The sequence below is a fragment of the Anoplolepis gracilipes genome, chromosome 10 (genome assembly GCF_047496725.1).
Source record: "Anoplolepis gracilipes chromosome 10, ASM4749672v1, whole genome shotgun sequence".
Lineage (NCBI taxonomy): Eukaryota > Metazoa > Arthropoda > Insecta > Hymenoptera > Formicidae > Anoplolepis > Anoplolepis gracilipes.
In genome coordinates this window covers 1,023,001-1,047,761 of record NC_132979.1, presented here as the reverse complement: position 1 = coordinate 1,047,761, position 24,761 = coordinate 1,023,001, and the positions used below count along the sequence as shown (strand labels likewise).

Sequence of the window (24,761 nt, the reverse complement as noted above, 5' to 3'; positions counted from 1 at the left end):
GCCGACGCGATGCGATGCGTGCGTAGGCCGTGCGACCGGAAGCCTTCGTCACGGCTCGTCGAGCTACCGTTTCGTGGACTTTGCCGTGTGCAAGAAGACGATATATATATATATATATCTCCTCGTATGTGAATCCGTTCGTCCAAGTAGCGTGCGGCTAGAACAGAGATGAAAAACTTGGATAAGGAATGCGCACCTGAAAAATCCTGGGAGAGCGAAACTTGGTCTATATAAACAATTCATTGTAAAAAGATAACTGCAGACAAGTCTAAAGTATTTTTACAGACACACATTGTCCGAATTTTCAGACGGAATTTTCAAAAGTGTCTGAGTTTTCCGTCATTCTTCAAAACTTTTAGGAGAATTTTGATATAAGTAAGATAAATTATCTGAAATTACTTTTGAACAACAAACCTGAAAATTTATACAAAAAATGTCTGAATTTTTAAACAATTTTGTCCTGCGTTTTTTAAAAATATATTTTAATAATAAAAATGTAAAACTTTATAAATTAAAATATATATATATATATATATATATATATATATATATATATATATATATATATAACATTTTCTAACGAAATTATAAACATCTATAATATAATATAGGTATATTTTATAAATATCTAATTTTATGAGAGATATTAAATATGGAATTTTTTTAAAATCGTTTAATATCATTGAACTATTTATCGACGGCAAGAAAATTGCACGTTGTGAATAAAAAAAAAAAAAAAAAAAGACTATGCGAAAGATCTAGATAGATGCGGATGATCATCAGCGGATGTATCGTGTCTCCCGTCGTAAGCGAGCGATTACAGCCTCGTTGTCACGCATCTCGCAACGTAGTCGCGATCGCTCTAATTACGCTCTATCGCGCCAGTCCGGTCTCCAGGAATCTCCAGGAACCTCCGCGACTACTACCCTCGTGCACGTTAACGATAGAAACCGCCTGAGATAATCCGAGACTCTCGATTCGCACGACCATGTATCATGCTTTCTCGGTGTGTTTAGCGCCATAGATACGTTGATATAGTATGCCGTGTGGACTCGTTCTATTAGATTTGTGTCCTTAATATTACCGTTGGCGCTATTACGAGAGAGAGAGAGAGAGAGAGAGAGAGAGAAAGAGGGAGATTTATCCCGGAAATGTTTCCTCGCATCAGAACTACATGTACACACAACAATATATTTGCATAATGTATAATATTAACCATGTAGGTGTAATTATTGCAGGAATTTGTCTCTTTGATTATACTACGACGCCGCGAGTTATGTATCGATACCTCAATCCGCAGATTTAATTTGTAAGAATAAAAGTAGGACGCGATCGATAATTCATTAAATTTTAACATACCTAATTGCGCGACATCGGCTTCGGATGCGCCAGCGATCCGACCTACTTACATCCGAGATATGGTATATCGCGATCTTCGGTGCGGCCTTAGAGGTAATTTGCAATCGTGTCGGCGCGCGCCGACATATTTCGGATTAACGCCCTAATAACGGATGATATCTCGGCCCGGCGGGATACCGTCCGCGCAAACTTAGACGTACCTACTTGAGGAAGTTTGGGGGACCGTAAGAGGATATAGCGGCCTTGGCGAACCTTGTCTGGCACACCGCCTCTCTACGACGGATATAAACGTATCGCATGGGGATTTGGCACAGACGGCAGTGGATGGTGAGTGTAGGTGAACGCGTACGCGAGCCATATTTAGCGGGGGTGGTGGTTGACTGTGGTACGGGGGAATATGTGGCGTGTATGTTGGAAACCACAAATTTCGGTCGCTACTTCGGTTGCTTATTAACTCCCGGCCTCTCCAATGGGAGTATACTTAAGGCGAATTTATACACACACACATACCGTGCTTTCATCAGCAACATCTTGGACGGATTGCGGAAGATGATAGAAGAAGAATCAGTCATGGGCGAGCGATATTGTCGTCACAAAAGTGGATTATAAAAATTGCACTCTTTACATTCTTGATTTGATGATATAATTCTGTAGAATGATTTTTTTATTATTAAGATTTATTTATGTTTAGACAAAATAATTTTCGAAGAACGTTTTTTTTTTTTTTTTTTTTAATTATTATTTGAATGAATATTTGAAAATATTTTTGAAGTAGAAAAAGATTTCGCTTGAATTGAACACAAGATATCTTAAAACATCTGAATTTCTTTTCTTTTAAGGACGGATTTTCTGGCTAATTTTTCCTCAGGGTTGTGTTGCTAAATGTTGAGGCATACAGTAATAATTATCAAATTATTTTCATAAAAACTTTGTGGATTTGAAAGATTAACACAACTATAATATATTTTTCAGTTAATTTTATATATATCTATAGATGAAGTTGAATAAAATGATAATTTAAGATTTAATTAATTTAAGACTTAATTACAAAGATACAATAGCAAAAAGATAGAAGCTTGCAAAAAAATGATTGCCTCCCTCGATATTTACACTGAGAAAAAAAAGTTTCTAAATTGGAATCCATTTTTAAAAAAAAATTCCTAAGTTTTAAGACACTCTGTATAGGAATGAGTTATACATATATTACACAATTTTTTTTTATATAATATAAAATAATTTATATATTATGACAAAAAACGATAAAGTCGCGTTTGATAAAAATCATAGAGAATAATCGATCGGTGCAATTATATGTACATGTTGTAAATTCGCCTTTGCTTGTGGCCATGACATGCATTTTGAAATCCACGTGGACTTTTGAAGTGACGCAACCGCGGTGGTATTATGCCGGGTTGTCGGCACCATAAAAGCCGTTTTCACGCTCCGCGCGACGTCAGGATCCAAGCGAGATCGAGCGATATACAAGATACTGGCCACGGTTACGGAATCGATTCCTTCCGTAGTAGGTACGCGAAAGAACGGGTCAGCGGCCGTTTCTTCGGAAGGCCACGTCTCAGCTGGACGAAGAACGACTCGGACAATCCTCGAGATATTCTTTCGAAAGAGTATCTTGAAAGATCTTGCCACGTTTTTGGCATATATGAAAGCGTTTCTTATAGGTACCGTAAAACTGGTCTTACGCGCACAGATATTTCGGCCAAATTGGATCAGATGGTATCAAGAACATGGGCAGCATCCTATATCTTTTGTATCCACAAAGAAAATCTATTTATAGGAAACACACTACACGGAAAGAAATGAGTGTTGAATTAAAACTTATATACTTCAGTCAACGCGATCGTATAAGCAGTAATATAAAATGTCCTTAAAAAGATTTAATCTTAAATTTTAAAAATATTATAATTTTATTTTCATATAAATTTTATTATAATATTTTTTTACTTTAAATATATACAACTTGTTCATCCAACATTTTTTTCTCTATTTGTGAAAATAATTCTTGAATAATAAGAATATATTTTTCTTGGTAGAATCATATTAAATGTCTTTGAATAAGTAATTTGTATTCATTAGCGTTATATAATCTCATTTCAAGATTTACATGTCGAGAATAAAGATAGTCTCAAAAGAAGAATAATCTTTTCCTCTTTACACGGTAAAAAATATTTTGTATTTTCGTTAAAATTTTCTTGTGTAGAAATTTTTGTGTTAAATTTTTAACATTTATGTTAATATAACATATTGTCGTTGTATTATTTTAACTTTTCTGCATTGAGTTAATATTCATCGTTTCTAAGAGTTAAAACAACACAATTAACAAGTAAATCTTGCATTAATTCACATTTTTGTGTCAATTTTTTACATATTATTTGTGTTATTTGTTTACATATTTGCCTTTTGTTAAATTAACATTAAAATTAGAGTGGATAAATTGGGACACGAGAAATGTGTTAAATTTAACACAAAATTTTGTACCGTGTAGTTTCCGAATCAAAAATAACGCCTGCGAATTTCATAATAATAAACAGCGAGATAACAAGACACGAATTAATTTATAAGCATCTTTATTTAGAAGGATCTTCGGAAATTCGTAAAAAAGATCCATTAAAATCTCGTAAAATCGACGATCTATTTCGAAAGAATGTCGTATCAGGGAATTATAGAGCAAGTCGCTTGTAAGCGCCCGGCAATATGAGAAATTCGTTGGAGCGACGTCCACCGTCACAATCACCGTCGATCGAAGGATCAATTAACACCCTTTTAATCGAGCGAAGCCGTGATGCCAGCAAACGTGGCACAACAAGGGTGCGCCCGGGCCTTCGCACAATAGTTCCTCGTCTCTATGGCGTTCGCGAACCTCTAGAACAATGGATCCCAATATCGCGCTCGGCGAGTTGCCCGGACGGTCTTCTCCGTCCTTGGTTTCTCCGATCTCTCGCTCTCTCTCTCTCTCTCTCTCTCTCGGTTTGCCTCTTTCTTCGTTTAGACAAAACATCCAGCCTAACCTAGCGTAACTTGGACAAGTAAGGACGATGACGGCGACGACGAGATGAAGCCGCCAGCTACTCGTTTCCGATATTGCCGTACGCCTCCGTCTTCGCTCAGGTGGTGGATTTAAAACTTTTGAAACGACACATTTCAAGACTTCATGTAACGTAGTCTTTTCAATAACGAAAGAATTTTCCGCCTCATTAAAGCTCAACTGTTTATTAAACGTTAAGAAGAAAGCGGATAAAAATATTTTCAATATTATATTCGAGTTTAGAAATCCAGCATTGTGTGAATTTTACTTGAAAAATTTATACAATTTTATCTATTAGTTACTATTACAAATTATATATACAGAGTGTCCGGTAATTATCGCCCCACCTTTCTAGGGCAGATAGAGCAGATCAAACTGAACATAAAAGTCCTCTACCATTTTGCGATTTTCGCAATAATTATTAAAATATTAATTAAAAACGCTCAGCATATGCTGAGTGCTAGATACGGCGCGCGCTCATACGCTCAGCGTTTTTAATTAATATTTTTATAATTATTGCGCAAATCACAAAATGGTAGAGGACTTTTATGTTCAGTTTGACCTGCTCTATCTGGCCTAGAGAGGTGGGTGGGGGGTAATTACCGCATACTCTGTATATAAACACAATTCAAAGACAAGTTATAAATATAAATTCATGATAAATTTAGAGAAATATTCAAAGATATCGGAGATCTCTTAGATTGTTTATCAATGATGAAATGTCATTGCACTCGCGAGCGAGTGATTGGTCGAAAGGAAATTTCGAGGTGTCAACGAGTCGCGCATCTGATCGAATAAACGATCGCCAAGTAAGGGAGTTCGACGCTCGAGTTTGTAGGAGAGACGCGACACGTCACGACGCCAACCCAGAGTATCACGAGTGCTCGTAAAAGTCGACTGTTTCGGCCGTTCGATGTCGTATCGAGAAGTCGTTGTCCGTACTTTTCCCGTCGATATGTCGCTCGGCAAGTGGATCGGAAACGTCTCGCGTGCGAAGGGAGACAATCGCACAAAATTGCATGACGCATCGTGAAACGATTCCTCGGCAAGTATTTTTCGCTATGTAATATAAAAGCGTCTTGTTCGATATTATTTTTTGTAGCTAGTGTCTTTCATAAATAACGTTTCTCTGCTGTATAAAACATGTGCGAATTGTTAAATGACATGTTTTTTTTTCTCGGTTTGTTTAACAGTTTGAACGTTAGATTGTGACAGCTTTGTCAGTTATTGGAAAGGTAATAATTTTTATAATAAGAATGTGAAATTAAAGACAAGATTTAACAACAAGATTTAAAGGATTAAATTTATGCAGCAAAGTGCATTATAAGTAGCGGAGTGTTATTAGCATAGTTAACAAGTACTAGGAGTAATCGATGCAACGAGCTCTTAAGAGCAAAGTCACTTCGCGACATCTCAAAGATGCATGAGTTTCATGACATGCTTGCACGTACAGTAGTGCGTGGAAAGATCCTCGCGATAAGCGCGAACGACGTGATGTCGGTACTTTGAGACTTCGATGTCTTAAACGTGATACACGTTGGCCGGCGCGAATATGTATTAGATTAAAAGAATGGAGGAAATGCTGTAGATGCTTCTGCGAGCAAGAGAAATCAAACTAAAAACATTTATATAATTTTTATTTATTTATTAAAATCAAATTATTTTTTTTTTTTTTCATTTTTAACTTTAATAATGTGGATGTAGGAGACGTAAATGAATCGTTATTTTTAGCTAAAGATATTTACTACGTTCCAATTTTGCTCTACACTTTTAACATAAAGATACATCTTGTTTGCTGAATTGAAATTTTATAGAGAAATTTTTTTTTCACCTTTTCTTGGTAAATTTTATTTATGAACTGTATTTATGAATTGTATATTTGTGAATTTTATCCTTGAAAGCAACAGCGAGCGTTCGTAAAAACAAAACATTCACTCAACAAACTACATCTTAAAGGTTGATTCTAATGCCACGATCCGAATTGCCTCGATATCATCCGTGGTTCGCGTCATTTTACGATACGTCGTAAAAGATCGACGCACGACGATCAAAGATGCGGTAATGGCATGAGGTAATAGCATGAGATGAACGGGCGCGTGCAGCATGCAGAAGCTGAAGCTGAGACGCTCCTCTATCCTCTCTCGTTCCGGGGGAGGGGGGGGGGGGCGCCGATGGCCTTTAATATATCCGCCGGGGTATCTTTTCGCCCTTATCCTTCGATATGCTCGGGCCCGGTCCCGCTTCAATCTTCTTCTCTCGCACGGCGATCAAGTATGCCAGCATCGTCGAAACTTTTCCAATCGGGTCGAAAGTTTGTTCCGGTAATTAAAGCCGCATGAATACTCGATGGGCTTACCATGTCGGTTACCGCCGACTGCTCTTGCTTACTTCTGAGATCCACCGAGGAGCGAAGCGAAGAATGGTTAAAGGACGAATCGTCAATTGCGTTCGTGACCGTCCTTGTCGTTCTCAAGAGAGAGAGAGAGAGAGAGAGAGGGAGGGAGGGAAGGGATTCTTCGTTTCCGCCTCTGCTGCGTCCGACAGGCTGTAGATCCGACCTTCGTCACCGTCGACTACTTTATGAATTAGTAATGAAGTGTATAATTCGATGTAAATCCGTGCCATGTCGCTCCCTATAATGACGCCATTTACAATTTGTCCGCTAATAGCGAAATAATGTAGTTTACTTGTCATTAATACCGTAAATAAATGATAATCAAATCGGCATTTAAATGCTACTTAAATTAACAATTAAATACTAATTAAATAAAATTAAGGTTCTGAATTTATCTGTCGCGATAGAATTATGATAGTAATTAAATTGGCGACTGATTAATTATCAGAAGGAGTCGGGAGAGTTGATGAAAATTTTATAAATTTTGTCGTAATCAAATATCAAAACAATATAATATTAGCAGTGATAGTAAAAATACTAAAAATCTAAATATCAAAATAATAATATTATTATAGTGATACTAAAATATTGTTTAGTTAATTCATACTACATTAATAGTTAAATAATTAATTAATACTTTTAGTATTATTATATAATACTATATTAATATTAATAGTATATATTAATTAATTCTATTATTTAATTTATTAATGTAATATAATTAATATAATACCAATAAATGGATTTCTCTGTGTAAAAGAGAACGAATAAATCATGTATACGCGGATGTTAAAATCATCGATATCTATGTCGATCTTATTACGCTCCAGTCTTGTTCTCGCTCGTTGCTTCTTCACGATTACTTTCTCACGAATAGGATCCGTTTCGCTTCTTTTACCTCTTTTGCATCCGCGAATTACCGTGGTGCCGCTATCGCGCGGGGGCCGAGTACAAAAGCCACGTAGTCTCTCTCTCTCTCTCTCTCTCTCTTCTTCCTCTCTCTCCTTGCACGATGCACGGAGCGACCGCGGCAGTTAGATTAGGCGAAACTGCTTAAACTGCTCCCTAGACGTCCCTTCATTAGATTCCGCGCGCGGCCGTTACCCTGCCACGTATTCGGCGAGAATCGAAAGCTCGCCCGCGCCGATGCGCCGGTGCCGTCGTGTATGTGCCGCTCGGTTGCATTCCGAATCTTCGATCGGTCGTCCTTTCGCCGTCACGCTCTTCGCCCTTTCCCATCCCCCATTTTCACCCCCTTCGACTTTGCCGTCGTCGTATCCCGAAGGATACGTCCGAGGATGTACGAGCAATTTGGACGCGTGCGCTCTATTTGGCCCGAAACCGTCGAGAACGAGTCGTTAACCCTTGGATGCACGTTATCTCTTTCTTTGTTACATCGATGTTATATGATAACGGAACTGTGGATCTGACAGCAAATATATATATATATATATATATATATATATATATATATATATATATATATCGTAAACGTGTTCGTAATTATTAATAAATTATACGATCATCGTATACGGATGATAAAAATTTATTTCATGCATAATATAATGGCTATTTGGGAGCACAGACTATGCGAGTGTAAAAAAATATTAAACGGAATAATAGGGGCGGATAGTAAATTTTTTGGGTCAGTATTTTATGCTTCGGGATATACATACACAAGTGAGAGATCTTGTTTGTGGATAAATATAACGGTCTCTCATAAGGGAAATCAAATTAAACTCTCATCCCTAGTATAAGAACGCATGAATAAACCTAATGAAATTCATTTCCGCGTGTCGAGCGAGCATAGACCGTAAATGTGCACACGTCAACATATTTCTATAATACTCGGGCAGATTGTGTATTGAGAAATTAATGGGCGTAATGTGACTTTATTTGCAAATCGTACGATGAAATTTGTCATTGCGTATGACAAATATTATTGTGTACGTGTCATTAACAAAATGATTTTATATAATATTATATAACATTTTTTAAGAATATTCTGCACTAGAAACTATAGACATATCGTAAAGCAATAATATTGTTTTGTGTTACGATAATTTTAATCTTCACTTTTTTAATAGAAAAAAAATGTTGCGCGCGTGTTCTTTATACAATTTTTCAAATTTTTTTGGCATATAAAATAGCAAGAAAATACTTTTACCTGTATATATGTATTTATAAGATTCGATTTGGTACGTAATAAATATAGTCTGACTCTCTCTAGTCGCTTTCAAATTTGCCCGTGTATTCAACTACTTTGTCCTTTTAAATCATAATGCAACCGCTACATTATTAACACATAATTTCTATTAACAGAACTGATGAAAACGTCTCTCTCTCTCTCTCTCTCTTTTTCCCTCTCTCTTCACGTATTTGCGCATTATTTCGTATTTTTAGTTGCAATGTCATCTCCGTATTTTTGAAACTTTTGAGTCGATGCAATTCACTATAGCCAGAGCCCAGCCACGAACGCTGAAAACTCCATTACTGTGTTTTTTATACACAATGGATTATGTTTGCTTTCATCGGCGAAGTACAATTTTTCTGTCGAATAATTTGGCGTCATAGAGGTGGAGGTATATCGAGGCAATTTGTCCTAAATGAGGTAATTTTCTGTTTCGCGACAGAATATTAATATGACATAAAGCAAATGTCGAGGTGCATTTGCAGTTTCATCGACTATTCTAGCAATTAATATAATTTGATACATAATGTATGCATCCCCGCTTACTTTACGCTACTGTCAAATTTTTCGTCTGTATTTTCAATCTGTATGTTTGTTTGCGTTTTGCTTAATTAACATACAATTATGCTTTTGTATATGCACGCATGAAAACTCTTAAATTATTTAGCTTTCAACAATATAGTTTACTGAAACCGTCCTGCATAAATGTGTGTATTAAATACAAAATACTAAAATAATTGTTTACTATTCATTATTCAAGTAACCGTAACAAACGTGTAAAATTTTTTATCAGTATTTTTCCCTTTTACAAAATTAATATTACTTTAGCAAGGGAAGAAAAAAAATAACATCGTAAAAGAATATTAAAAATTAGAGGGTTAAATAAAACAATGGAATTTTATCTCTCTTTGAATGCCTTTTATATGATTAAAATTATAATACAATTACTGCTAATTATTCGTACTGATGAAACTTTATCACAGAAGCAAATCAGAGATCGGATACGTGGCGTTATGAATATTTGAAGCAATACATATTGCGCTCTCTGCGCAATATGTAATAAAAAGCTTGGCAAATTGGTAGGGTATTAAACGGACAGAACTGGCTCGGTTATAGTCTTGTAAGTTACATCGGCGTCAAAATCTCTTTCCCGACGAAAGTTCTGAGAGGGCTTGTATACAGCACTAATACTAGCGCGATCCAGGCTCCCTTCGGCATCGGTTGCTACATCGATTCCGGTCGCGATCGACTCGCGGACGCGAAGCGAGACGAGCGCGTCCATGTTTCGCCGTAACTACGAATCGATTCTCGTTTTTCCCGGCTTCTCGACCGGAACGGAATCGACTCGCCGTCGTGCCGTGAACGCCCCATTGCATCCAGCTAAGAAGGAACCGCAAAGAGTACGACATCTCGCCTCCTCGTCCTCCCAACATCCGTTCGAAAAGATCGGCGGCAGTGGCGTAACTAGGTACGTGTATGCTTGATCGAGCGCTTAAAAAAATAAAAAACCCCTTTTTATTTTTCCTTTTTTTCCAATACATTGCGTAGAACTTTGCAAGAGAGAGAACTATCCCAACAGTTTTCTTTTTTTTTTTTTCTCATAGACTGTTCAAATTTGTTACGATTAAAATTACATTTGTTAAAAAAAAAAAAAAAAAAAAAAAAATTAATTAACTTTATACTATATACAAATATTATGTTAGATTTTAACAGTTTTACATCTTAAGCGACCTTTCCTTTTCCTCGCTAACTTTATCCCGTTTACTTACGCCATTGATCGACGAAATCTGCCGAGCTTTGATGATGAAAAAAGTTCACGTTCGCTTTTGCTTACCTGGCAGTTAGCTACTTTTTGCGGCTGATGAGCACTCTTGCGGCCACGCATCGTTACAACAATATTTCTAACTACGGGACAATTGTGTTCTTGCAGTGCACGTAATAAGCATGGCGAAACTTGTCGCGGACAGCGACATTAAACGAGCACGTGCTTGATGTACGTACGTGATTATGTGTTTGTGTATGATTCGCAAAAGTTTCTTTGTATATATATATATATATATATTTCTTTCTCGTGTATAATATTTTTATCGAATACTTTGTGTGTCTGATCTTCTTTTGCTGAATATCGCGGATTTTGAGATATTTTTTTCATCATCAATCTCATCGTTTTACGACGCGGTTGAAATTCCTTCTTTAAAAATAGACGTTCGAAGGACACTTTGGTTAAGTGATCCCATAAAGAGGTTTATGTCCCAATATTTCATCGGAGATGCTGAAAACGGCCTGACAGGTAAAATGCACAACGGCATTTCGATCGAACGGAGAATCTCCTTTCCCGAGGTCAGAGTATTTTACTCGAGAATAGAATAAAATGCCGTCTTGGCAAGTCAATAATCTTGAAGAGAGAATTTGGGTTATATATTCGGCATGTCGGGAAATGTTATGAATTTCTTACTATTGATTAAGTTTATTATTTCTTACTATTGACAAATCTAATATTACTTTTTGACAACACGACGCGACCTAATTATATAATTTAATTTATACGAGAGATATTCATATGCTTGTGTGTATCAAATAATTAAATGAGAAATTTGTGTATTATATGTATGTGTGCTATTATTTAAAAGCAATCATACTTTTTTAGTTGAACAATTTTTTCTTAATATATATTCAAAGAAACTGTCTGTAACAAAAATTATTGTATTTTGTTTACTTTATAGAAAAACATTATTTCTCTTTCCAATTGCATTTCTCAGAAATTAATAAATATATAATTCGAATTTAAGGAAGATCGCGCTGGCTCTTATTCGCCTTTTTATTATACATTAAATTCGAATATTAATTCCAAAAGAGCCTTTATATCATTATTGATTAATAATCAGAGTTATTATACAATTTCCAACTGCTTTCAAACTTTTAAAATTTTAAACGATAATATATATAGATAATATATATCTCTGCGCAATATAAATATCACAAAATTATGCAGCTTCATTTGTTATGCGGGGTACATTAATGAAGCGGATTCAGGGTATCCAACAACATGCGCAATCGCATAGGTTACATCCTTACTTAACCTTTCTCGGTTCATTTAGTCGTGCCCGTGTAATCCCGTGAAATTTAGTGAACTTATTTGCTTATTCACAATGTGCGGTTCTTCCCAGTAGCGCGCTGGTTAGGTTACAGGGCGCGTATTTCTCGCGACGAGAAACTCTCATCGGGCTTGGGCATTAAGGAAGTCTCCGGACTTGGCCTGTATATATATATATATATATATATAAAGGCGGATCGGGCGTGCCCGCGCTTTCTTTGCATAGCCACTCCTCACTGAAAATCCACTGTAGCGAGGAATCGCTCTTGTGCAACGGCAGAGGATTACGCGTATAGGGGACATCCGCGACGGGACCGAAGACGTTGCTCCTGTCACACATCCATACAGCCATGGGCGATCGGGAAGAACCGGTTTGTCGACGCGCGCGGCGCGCGTTCCACGACGTATGTATGCGATGGGTAAAACCGTCGTCGGAAGGCTTTGTACACCGGTTTTATGGACGAAAATTTCTCGAGTTTCCTCACTCATGCCATTCATACGGGTGACATTTATTAAAAATTTCACGGCTAAGCTACATTCCACAGTGGAATTCGTCGAACGATAATTGGACGCTCCCGAGAGACCTCTCTCTTAAAGCCGATTTGGGAGACTTTTAAAGTCGAAATAAGTCTTTCGTAATATGTGTTAAACTCGATCGAATAACAGTCGGTGAATGAGGAAAAAACTCCAAGATTTTACAAAGGATTATAATAAACTGGAATTTCTCGAGGTTTAGAACTTTATAACAAAAAGGGTACATTGAGTACGTCTCTGAAAAAAGGTAAGGCGAAATATCGAAAATATATACATTTTCGATTTTTCGCTATTGCCCAGAACACGTTTTATCAATATACAACGATTATATCGAAACGACATCTTTTGAATAGTTTAAAAGTAGTCAAAGAGACTGCCAACAGATGTGAAGAAGTTTTAACTTTTCAGAAACATTTCTTCCTGTTCTTGAGCGATGCGTTTTACATACGAAAACAGAAAGAGAATTCTATCTTTAATATTATACATCATAAATAGCAAATAATATATAATGACACAGTAATTACACGGCAGAAAAGTTTATTTATTCATACAGATATTGCGATAATGAGTTTATTTAAACATATTTAAAAGTATACTATTATAACAACTTTATATTTCTAAAATATTCAGGATATATTTCGAGACATAATGGTAAAACTGTTGAAGCGAATAAATGTAGCACAGGTGGGGCACAATAAAAAATATTTATTAACGAGAACTGCAAAAACAATAATTTTGTAGAGGAAATTCACATTAATTGCATCTACCTTTATAATTCACATTTTATTTCATTTGAATATTTTTAAATGTCATTTACAATATGTTTGACTTGCGCTCTATAAGATCAGAATATTGTAATTTTCAAAATCTGATAATTTATTTACGTCAACAGCAGTTCCGTTTTTTTCGTTATTATTAGAATGGTTTTAACATTTTAATTTAATAAGCTACAAATGTATGAGTACAAAATATGTATGCATGCATGCATGCATGTATACATGCGTGTGTGTACGTTTATGTGTGTGTTTATAGGACATTGCTTTGACATCATTATTTGTAAAAAATGTAACAACAGATAAAGCTATTATTAAAATTTTATGAAAATTAATTGTCCGCGAATAATCATCTTTATTTTTTATTTATATTTGTCGTAATCAGATTACAAAATCCATCTTTTTATAAAATATCTAGACATTGCATATAATGTGCAACTATATTCTAAAGTTATAATTAAAAATGAAATATTTTACAACGGACTAAGAATTTTAATCTTTTTATAAAACAATAAATAAACAACCAATCTGCCATATTGTCATACATTGTACATAATTTATACATCATTTTATATTCTGGTTGATTTATTTTATTTTCGTTTCATGAACTGTTTTGATAGATAAAACAATCACTTGTTTATGGAAAATTACTAAGTAATTATTGTGTATTTTAAATGAGAAAACGTTCAGACTTGTATGAGTGACATTTATTATGATTTATTATAATGAAGGTTTTATAAAAAGTAATATATGTATAATTCTGAAAAAATGCTGAGTACCTGAATAGAATTGTTCAAGCGCTTGTATAAAAAGTATTTTTTTAGTCTAAAATTTTCTAAATAATTTCTACATAATACAAAAGTAAATTTTGAATAAATAGTATAGTTACAGAAACTTAATGTACAATAAATATTACACAGAACGTGGGTGAAAGCGCGTATCGTTTATAAAACGACTGAAATAAACCAGTCAGAATCTAAAACAATGTACAATTCTTTGTGCATTTGACAATATGACAAGTCGCTTGTGAGCGTTTTATAAAAAGACTAAAAAAGTTCTTACCCAAATTGTAAAACATTTTTTTTTTTTTTTTTCATTTTACTTTTAATCATGATCTGAGAATATAGCCGCATTTTGCAAAATGTTTTGGTTTTGTGAAAAAACGGATTTTATAATCTGATCTACAACATATTCAAGTTGAAGGAACGAAATTTTTAACGAGAAAGACTTTGTAAAAAGAGAGGTCGCGGGTTTAATAATATAATTAGGATGTCGTTACCCAGTCTGACCGCAACTTGCATGCAATCGCGAGGCTTTCGGTGGAAATACATTAGGCGAGTGAGGTGGATGCGTTGCGTTATTGTTCGACATCACCTTGTATATATGTATATATATACCTTTTTCGCCGACAAGGCTTTTGCTGCACTTAGGAATCCACTGGCGGTACGCTTGCGCTTACGCGAGGCGCAATTTAGACCCTAGAAACGTATCCCATGATTTAGATTATCCTTTTTTCGCGAGTTTAAACTCGCCAATCGTCGAAATAAAGTAAGAACCAGAGACTCTCTCTCTCTCTCTCTCTCTTTTGATACGCTAAATTACAACGACTATCGTCGTCGAGGGAAATATAGCGGAACCGCGATGCTCCTCTGTGTTAATGGCACAAACGCCACGAATCGAGGATAGACGAAGGATGTGAGATTTACGAACGAACGGCATAGACTATAGTAGATGCTGGTATCCCGCGGGCCCTGGACCCATCCGGTCCAAGAAGCCGTTTCGACAGGCAGGAAGGAAGGAAGTCTCTCGCTGGTCGCCTGGCTCTCGCACAAGGAACTACTCGTGCGCTACCAAATAATATGCAAATTCAATACTCTTACCGTGAGATCGGGTCAAAGCATCTCAAAGACGATAGTAGCCGGGATGGTTTACCGTCCTGCAAACTCGCGCAGGTGGCTCGCCGCATGAAATATTACGTTCCGTGTACCTGACAATTAAGGAAACATTCCAACTCTGTGCGCTTCAAAATAAATTGCGAGATGATTGCAACGCGGAAAGACGTAAGAGTTGTCTCTGTTGGAGAGATTTTCATTCGCGCGACACGTGCTTTCGTCCGCTTTAAGTTTTAGACGTGTATAAACGAAAAGAAAATCAGCTTCATTAGTATGCAACGAAAATGCAGAAATATTTTGCACAACACAACAGAAACATCCAAGTTTCTTTTTCGAGCGCAGTTTTCTTAAGTAATTTAGATTTTCCCTGATTGTTTTACGGAACGTCTAATATGAGGAATATCATGTGCTTTTGTTAACTTCTCTCCTTTTCTTTCTCAACTTAAATTTAACTCTTACTCCGTACTATTATTTTTCCCACCATCAAACTGTACAAGTGGGTCAAGACATGTTCGACTCTTTTATCAATGAGTAAAAGTGTTTAAAAAATTGTTTTAATTTTATATGCTTTCTTTGGTTCTTAGAAATAAAGATTAGAATAATACGTTTGAAAATTATAGTTTGCTTAAATATATTGTCGTACGATTATTTGTTTTTTTTTTTTTTTTTTTTTTTTTTTTCGAAAAATTGATATCGTTATAAAATACACGGACAAAAATAACCCATCGGTACTGAGAATAAGGATTAAAATATAAATTAAGATTTAATATTAAGTTCAACAACAAGTAAGATGTTCAATTGAACTTTATTTTAAAAGAAAAAAAAGTTAATATTATATATTAAAAAGTGAATAGTTTTGAAAATTCTATAAGTATTAAACAAGTTATGAATAAAGCTATGTGTACCCTTTATCGAGTTAAATATTTATATAACACGTACAGGCAAGTGTTAAAGAGAGAATGAAAGATGATAGCGGCAATCAAGTACCGCGTCATTTAATCGAAATGTTTTATCGGCGCGAATTATGTCACGCACCGCGTTGGACGACGCACATCGACGCGCATAATTAATTTAATGCTCGAATAACGTCGACGATGCGTCGCGCTAAAAATTTTCAATTTCCAATGAGCGTTGCCGCCGCGTCGCGGTAGCACACATAATTGATGCCGGGGTCTCCGTAATTCAAACTATTTCGCCGTAAATTACGCGTGTATGAGAGATATTCGTAATAACAATAATTACAATAATCTGATGGAGACTGGCACGGGGTATCGGCACAGAAGCAAATGCAATTAGCGCACGCTACATACAGGACCGGGGGTACCTGAAATTGATGAGCTAGTTAGATAGGTTCCCGGTACGCTGGATTTAGGTATAGAACCGATTAGGATTTATAAAGCAAAATATGCCGTCTGTCGCTGACCGAAAATCTCTACCATCGCAAAAAAATCTGCACCGCTGCTCGAAATAAATTAAGCCAATCGCGAATAAAAGCATAATATTCGTATAATATTCGCGATTTGGAATATTTTAATGAGCAGAATTACAAAACGTTCCAGAGACAATCCATAATTACGAATATAATGGAGGATATTAAATTCAAGGCGTAAGGAGAGAGATGGAGAGAAACGTGTAATGATTGATGATACGTCGTTTAATTATGTCACTTTTCGATATGGCACGTCTCGATATACATACAATCTTGTTTGCGCTCAATCAACATTTGACACGTTGCCGATCCTGTTAATTATTTTTACCACATTGTTAGTTTTCTATTCAATCTACTTAAAAGTTAATGTTTTCTCGAAATAGAAAGAGAGAGAGAGAAAGAGAAAAACGACGGAACTTTCTGTACGGAATGTCAATTTACTCTTCCATCTCCATAAATTTTTATCATCTCGGGCCGTGCGCGATTCCACACCAGGTCTTCACGGATATAAAAGCAAGGTGAACGTGAAGAACTGACAGGAGCAGAGAGGAAGAAGCGGGGGGGGGGGAGAGGGATAAAGCTGATCTCTTACGTAGCGCGCAATCGTCGAAAACTTTATCATGACTCTCGACAAAGGTACCGACGTAAAGACAGAGAGATCAAAGAGCGATCTGGCATTGCGTTCTTTTACATATACATATATATTCGGCGGCGGTAGCGCGTACTATCATCTGCAATGCGCCTTACTCGTGTACATGCGCGAAATGCTCGTTCCATTAACGTTATACGCCAGAATATGCAAAGAGTCTCTCGAAACACGTGTGACAGTGTTCTCTCTCTTGTGCGATGCAAAATATTTTGACATGCGCTCTATTCTTGCCAAAACTTTTGCATCGTCAGAATATTAAGTCTCCATCAAAGTTAGAATCGGGTAAAACGCATTAGCTTATTGCATTACTTTACTTGATACTAAAACTATCTTCAAATAATGCCGCGAAATATTTTATCGAAATATGAATTTATTTGAGATTATATCAGAGTGTCTATTCCTTGAAAAAACATGGGGAACCTAGAATTTTCAGGGATTACTTTTGTACCTGGAAAAATTAGGAAATTCTCATCTTTCTCTTTAACTTTTTGAGATTCAGAGAATTTTTGTTTATTTCTTTGATAATTTTACTTTCACATTATAAAAGGGCAACAAGTCAAGCAATTTATACATTTAAAATATAAATGTGTATCTCTTTTTCTTTATGTATTTAGTATTTATTGTCTTAATAAAATATTGAATATGCAGTATATATTTTTTATAATTTTTAATGATAAAAAATGAAAATGTTATGCAAGTGGAAAATGCTCATATTATGAAAGTTATATTCAGTTTTCTCTATACATTTTTAAATCTAGCATTTGAAACTTAAACTGCTCCGTTTTTTCTTCATATAAGTAAATCCGTTAGAAAAAAATGCACGCTATAAAAGAATTTATTTTATTAAAAATTTTTTTAATAAAAAATATCTTTAAAATATTTTTTTATCCAGAATTTTGAACATAAATACTTGAACAATCAGAGAATTTTCAGACAATCTTTTTACAAAATTTGAGTAGACACTGTATATAAAAAAACGATGCTGTCGCGAGAAAGAAAGAGAGTGAGAGGAAGATAAAAAGAAATTATATTTTATTATATTTTTGTAACGATATATGACATCACAATTGCTGCGAATTTATTTTTCAACTTAGCACTCTCTCTCTCTCTCTCTCTCTCTCTCTCTCTCTCTCTCTCTCTCTCTCTCTCTCTCTCTCTCTCTCTCTCTGGTTACATCTTTTTATTGTGTTTACGTCGCTTCTCTATCAACCTCTCTCACGATGTGTATCACGTTGGCGTAGCGCTTTGTCAAGCTGTCAGCCAAGTATTGCTTTCTATGAGGAGCCACCGTCTCGCCAATACTCCAATTCAATATCGTTACATTGCCGACAACTCGACAATCTCTGTCCTACGTTTTTCGATTATTCGGCACATCCGCGAAATAGAAATATACGTTCACCGCTTTTATTTGAATTTTCGCGCACTATACGATGAAAGATGAGAGCCAACAGCCAACACGGAGATTTACCGATGTTTAGTATAACAAGCAGACAAATTCCGTCATTGATTAAATTTACATTCCGATTACAGATATGTGTATAATGGGAGATTGTATCTCGCTCTTTGCATGTTTTAGAAATAGGTTATTCATCGTCAAGACGGAAACAACTCGGTTTATTAGATGTTTCCTCGGCGTGGTTCTTTCTAGCCTCCTTTCGAGTCTCCCTCCGTAACGTGTCTCACGAAGGTCTTCGTGGAAAGAACTCATGGTTTTTACATATACGTACATATATGTAGTCTGAGACGCGTTGTACACGAGAACGAATCCACTTACCGACGCGGCATACTCTTCCCATTTCCTTCCGCGATCGAGATGTTCCCAACAAGATTCGATGCTTTTCCGAAGGGATTTTTTTGTCATTTATAATATATATATATATATATGCATATACATATACATGTTATATACATGCGCGACTGAACACGAGTCGGATATAAATATGTATTCGTATATAAGTCACTTTTCGATCGAAATATCCAAGAGTTGAAACTTGTTTAAAGATGAAAGAAGACGATAGTCTTCTAGGAAGAGGAGGAAGAAAAAAAGAAAGAAGTAATCGTAAGTCGCGCAGATTCTTTGGTACTTGGACATTTTCGAAAGCGTCGCGCGTTAATCCTTCCAGAAGAGTTAAATCCGGAATTTTAAGAATTCCACCTCAGTACCTTCTCCCTTCCTTTTCTCCTCCTCCGCCAACGTCGTCGTAAGTCTCTTTTCTATCTCCCGCCGTCCTCTTCTTATTCCCCGAGCGAGTTCCTTGTCCCCGACCACGACGTTGCGGCGTCCAAGCGCATCCTGGACAGGAAATTAAAAAGGACCACCCGCGGATGCTGCTTGCAATCTCACGAAATTCCGAGACGAGAGCGATGATGCGAGACTCGTACTTTGCGGTACGAGCTCCAACGCGTTTCAGCAGTTGCATCTAGACGAGCAGCGACTTCCTATCGATATTCGAATATGTTGAATAAGACTTGGTTATTGCAGGGAAAGAGTTCTTTTTTTTTTTTTTTTTTTTTGGGCTTTCCTTTATGTCGCGCGCGTACATTAGTAATCTCGTTTTCCCTTTTTCACGATGCATTCAAGAGAAACAATTGTTTGCTGTTTAACATTACATTCTGTGATTTCATTTATATGATTATTTTATAACTTTCATTTTAATTATTTTAAACATTTTTTAATCATTTTATTTCAATTTTACACATTTTTATTATTACAACTGAACATAAGCACACAATAAAAATGTGTGCATTTATATTAAAATTTTCTTGTATTATTATGTTTTAATTACTACTTTAATGTAAAATTAACATACAACTGATATTTTATTATTTTAATAATGTTTTTACGTATTACATTTTGTGTCTTTTAAAAATGGAATATTGTTTTAAATATTTTTAATACATCATTAACATTTATTCAATCATTTCAAACAGTCAACATGCTTCAAAGTCAGTTTAATATTCTCAGGGTTTCTATACCTTGGAAAACATGGAAAACTTGGAATTCTCAGGGATTTCTTTTGTATCTCGGCAAAATTAGAAGTGCCATGAAATTTTATTGAGATTTAGGGAATTTTTCCTCTTTTTGATAATTGTGATTTTATGTTATAAATGATTAGTGACGTGTATGAAACTGACATCTCACTTTGCGAAAACTCATTAATTATTGAGAATTCTGGTTTTATTTTTAATTGAAAGATGTATTAAAAAAATCTTGAACATATATTCTCTTTACTTACCTGGAAAATCAGGGAATTTTCAGAGAATTTTTTTACAAGGTTTGAGTATAAACCCTGATTTTAAGAAAAGTTAATCTTTAAATAATCATGAACTTTAAAATATTCTATTGACATTTCATAGAAATTATTGTAACTACTCTCTCATGTAGTACTAAATTTGTATGTTATTTTTACATCAAACTTTGTTACAATAACGGAAAATAAATGTAAAGTATTTTGTTAATTTTTTTTAAATTTATGTCATATTTTTAGTTTGCATAATAAATAACACATGACGAATGAGTTATTTTAACTTAAAATTTAGAGTGGACTTTTCGAGCCATGCAAAAATTGTTAAAAGTAGTATTTTATTTTTAATGTTTTTTACTGCAAATCTCTTATTATAGCATTATACTTAAACTTGTTAAAATAGATTTTATTTTTTTATTGATGTCTAAACTGTTGAGAATATACTCGAACTTATATCAATTTACATATTTTTGCATTCATATCTCTTATCTATTTCATATTCTTATGTGAGAATCTTTTTCGAGAGACTATCACGGTCATTAAAATAGATATATGTGCAACACTCATATTACATCGGTAAAAAATGATGTATCCAAGATTTTTAAAAACGAAGAAATTAATAATATTGAGCGTACGGAAAATTCATTGTTAATGAATATAGGATACTAATTAAAGACATTGAATGTTGAATCAAAAAAAAAAAAAATACTTTCCTTCATTAAAACATAACATTTTTGCGTTTAATTTCTAAGAGAAATGAGATACATATATATAACAATTAACATTGTTCTTATAATTTTTCAGATTTGCAGTATTCGCGTCAAATTTACAACCGAGTATGAAGAAATCCACATAAGAGAGGGTGAGTTTTTCTATGATATAATATTTTACTGTAAAGAGAGACAGATATACTTACGTTTTTTAAAACTTTTGCATTTTGTATATAATATTAGACTCCATACAAGATATTGTTTGATTGATTTTTCTAATAATTTTTAATCATTTAATAGATATAATCTCTTTCTCTACAATATATGTATACAATATATATTTTTTTATTACTTTGATAATTATTAAAAATGATAAAAACTATAGAAATCGCTTGCACACATCCTTGTTTAAGCCTGCATATTTATTATCTCGATAATCTCGCGCGAATTTCGGATGCAGACGCGTTAAATGCACGATTTTGCGAATCGTCAAACACGTACTTGCGTCTCTTTTTCATCGTGCGTGATGCACGGGCATATACTGCAAACGTTCTCTTCTCTTCCCCTTTTACGGCCACCGATCGTTGCATCTGCCGCGCAGATATCGTCGAGTTGGGGCGGTACCCCGGCTGTTATTTCCAAGTCTTTTTGCGTAGGCGCTTTGCGTTGGTACCTACCATTATCCCGATGTCTTTGTCCGACCGGTTTCGCGACAGCTCTCCCGTCCTTGTTTCTCCCGGCATCTCGTGCAAAAACGTCATGCTTGCACGTGTCCCTCTTGCGATCATCATCGAGTTTGCCTGCCGAAATCGGCGAAGGATCGAACCGCTATCTATAAAATATCTATAAATATCGCAATCTCTCGATATTGAATTTATTGCACGATTTAATTGATAGAAGTATTTTTGTTATTGTAAAATTAGTCGAAAAGAATATTAATTTAATAATCGATCGAGTTTCCTTGAGACATTTATATATTACAGTATAATTATATAATTAGAAGAGAGTTCAACTCTCTATTTCAGGTTTCAAAGCTTAAGTATAATAATAGACAGGAAAGTAATAATAATAACCGAGAGGTAATCTAACAACTGAGAGTGTAAAATATCGATTAAACATCTATATAAAATATCTATCCACTATTAATACCATCATTCTTCGAGACACAATTATTTTCTCATTTAGAAATGACTTAGGTATCAACAATTGTCTATTTCGATCGCAAGAACCTTCAACTGGAACAGACGTAACGATCGAACACTGCATTACACCGGGGGTATCGAGAAGAACCGAAACGCTGGGAGAAGGGTGGTGAGGGGCAGGAGGTGCGTTAGGGACCGAGGGTGCGAGCGAACGGAATGCCATAAATCTCATGTAAATTCGGTCCGCTTGATTTGCAAGCACAATGCTGGACGATTCTACCATCCGCCTCGGGCAACGCGCGGATACGCCACGCTGTATGTATGCGATCCCCTTTGGATATCTACGCACTCTCCGATCGAGTTTCGCGACGACGACGACGACGACGACGACGACGACGACGACGACGACGACGACGACGACGCCGTCGTCGACCATACTGTGTGTGCTGAAATGTTCGCTTCCTATGCTTCCAGTTATGAATATTAAACGAGAATTCTACGGACGTAATAATCGGAGGAGCAAATTTTTATCAAGCGATTATTCTGTACACGAAATAATTATACACGTGTAGAGAAGATTACACATTGTTAGCATAAATTCTTTTCGAGAAAATATTTTCACTTCTAATCTAGTTATTAAGTTTACTAATGACGATACAATTAATTTTCGCTATTCGTATTAAGTTACCGTACGCAGTAAAAAATAAAATGTTAATTTTAACATTTTTTGCATGTCAGAAAGGTCACTTTAAATTTTAAGTTAAAATAACTCATTTTTTTGTGTGTTACTTATTGACAAATTAGAAATATTAAGTAATTCACACAAAACTTACATTTATTTTTGTTATTGTGACTTTAAGTGTAATGTAAAAATAACGTACAAATTAATTAAAAACTACATGAAAGAGTAGTTACAATAACTTGTATAAAATGTTGATAGAACATTTTAAAGTTCATGATTACTCAAAGATTTATTTTAATTTTTCTTAGAATGTTAAATTGATTTTGAACCATGTTGATTATTTGAAATAATTATAATTGATGTGTTAAAAATATTAAACATAAAAAAATAATATTCCATTTCTAAGAGACATCAGCTGTATGTTAATTTTACATTGAAATAGTAATCAAAACGTGGTAACACAAGAAAATTTTAACATATCGACGCACAATTTTTTACTGTGTATATTCATTATCCAGTTATTTCTTTCATATATCGTTGTCCTTGTGCGAATTTTCTAATTTTTTACTAATATAATTTTCTTACTCAATTTTCGACAAAGATTCTATGCCACGCAAATGCAATGACAATAGAAAAATTGAGGTATCGATTCACGAAGGAATTACAAAAATAAAACAATCTGATTTTTCGGAGCAAATTAAATCTTTAAAGTGAAATAACTTTAAATTATAAAATTGTACATTCGTGATTTTGTAATAAAAGCAATGATATGTAGAAGAAATTTTATCAATATTTGATAAAAATACGACAATTTAATACAGATAGCAAAAATTTTCTATCTTTAAATAGAATTAAATTTATAAGTTTATCGATATTTATTCAACGAAAATCTTCTGTACGTGATTTAATACACTGTGACTGATATAAGGAGATTAATGGGAGTATCTTATGCAAGGAGTTAGATGATAGATTTCCATTAAAATGGCCGAACCGTATTTTTATAGAAATTTATAATATTTTTACATGATTTTATTAATACTTACATATACGAAAAACATATGCTTTACATAAAACGTCGCTTATTTACGTCAGAATAAAATTTAATCAAAGAAAAACGTCATCCTTATCTTATTATAATGGACTTTCTTCTACAAATTTGATGCCTTTTATGCATTTTTATTCCACAAATAATGCAAGATATTTAAAAATATATAAGAATGCATAATCTTTGGCCCATATAGTCAAGTTTCTCTAGTTTCGTTCTGTTTGTCTATAGTGCTTCGATCTTATTCTTAGCGTCGCGACAGTGTCGCATCGATCGATCCCCGCCGTCCGTTGTAGGCCGGAAAGTCAGTTTCGGACGTAATTATCGCGGCGAATCGCGCGGAGGCGAGCGGCGGCGGAACCAGCTGATGTAGTCGTGTAGGCGGAATAGCGGCGCGTTAACGTGGAAACGACTCGTGCCGGACGACGCCGACGAGGCGACGGCACGTGAAGCGGCAGCGAAGCGTCGGGACGGAACCACCACCACTGCAGTATTTCACGTCGCGCCCCCTCTCAGGACGACCGCGGGGTAGCGGGCGTTATATTAACGATCGCCAAGGCACGTGGGAGAAACACGTT

General features: G+C 35.2%; 1 protein-coding gene across 1 annotated transcript in view; it reads left to right on the top strand.

The window, feature by feature from the left end:
- The window catches only part of Ed (hemicentin protein echinoid), a 201,537-nt gene that overhangs the window by 50,955 nt on the left and 125,821 nt on the right, over nt 1–24,761 (top strand). The window contains exon 3 of the mRNA XM_072901225.1: nt 21,409–21,466. The gene's annotated coding sequence lies outside the window, so the exon portion shown is untranslated. The remainder of the gene's footprint in view (nt 1–21,408; nt 21,467–24,761) is intronic.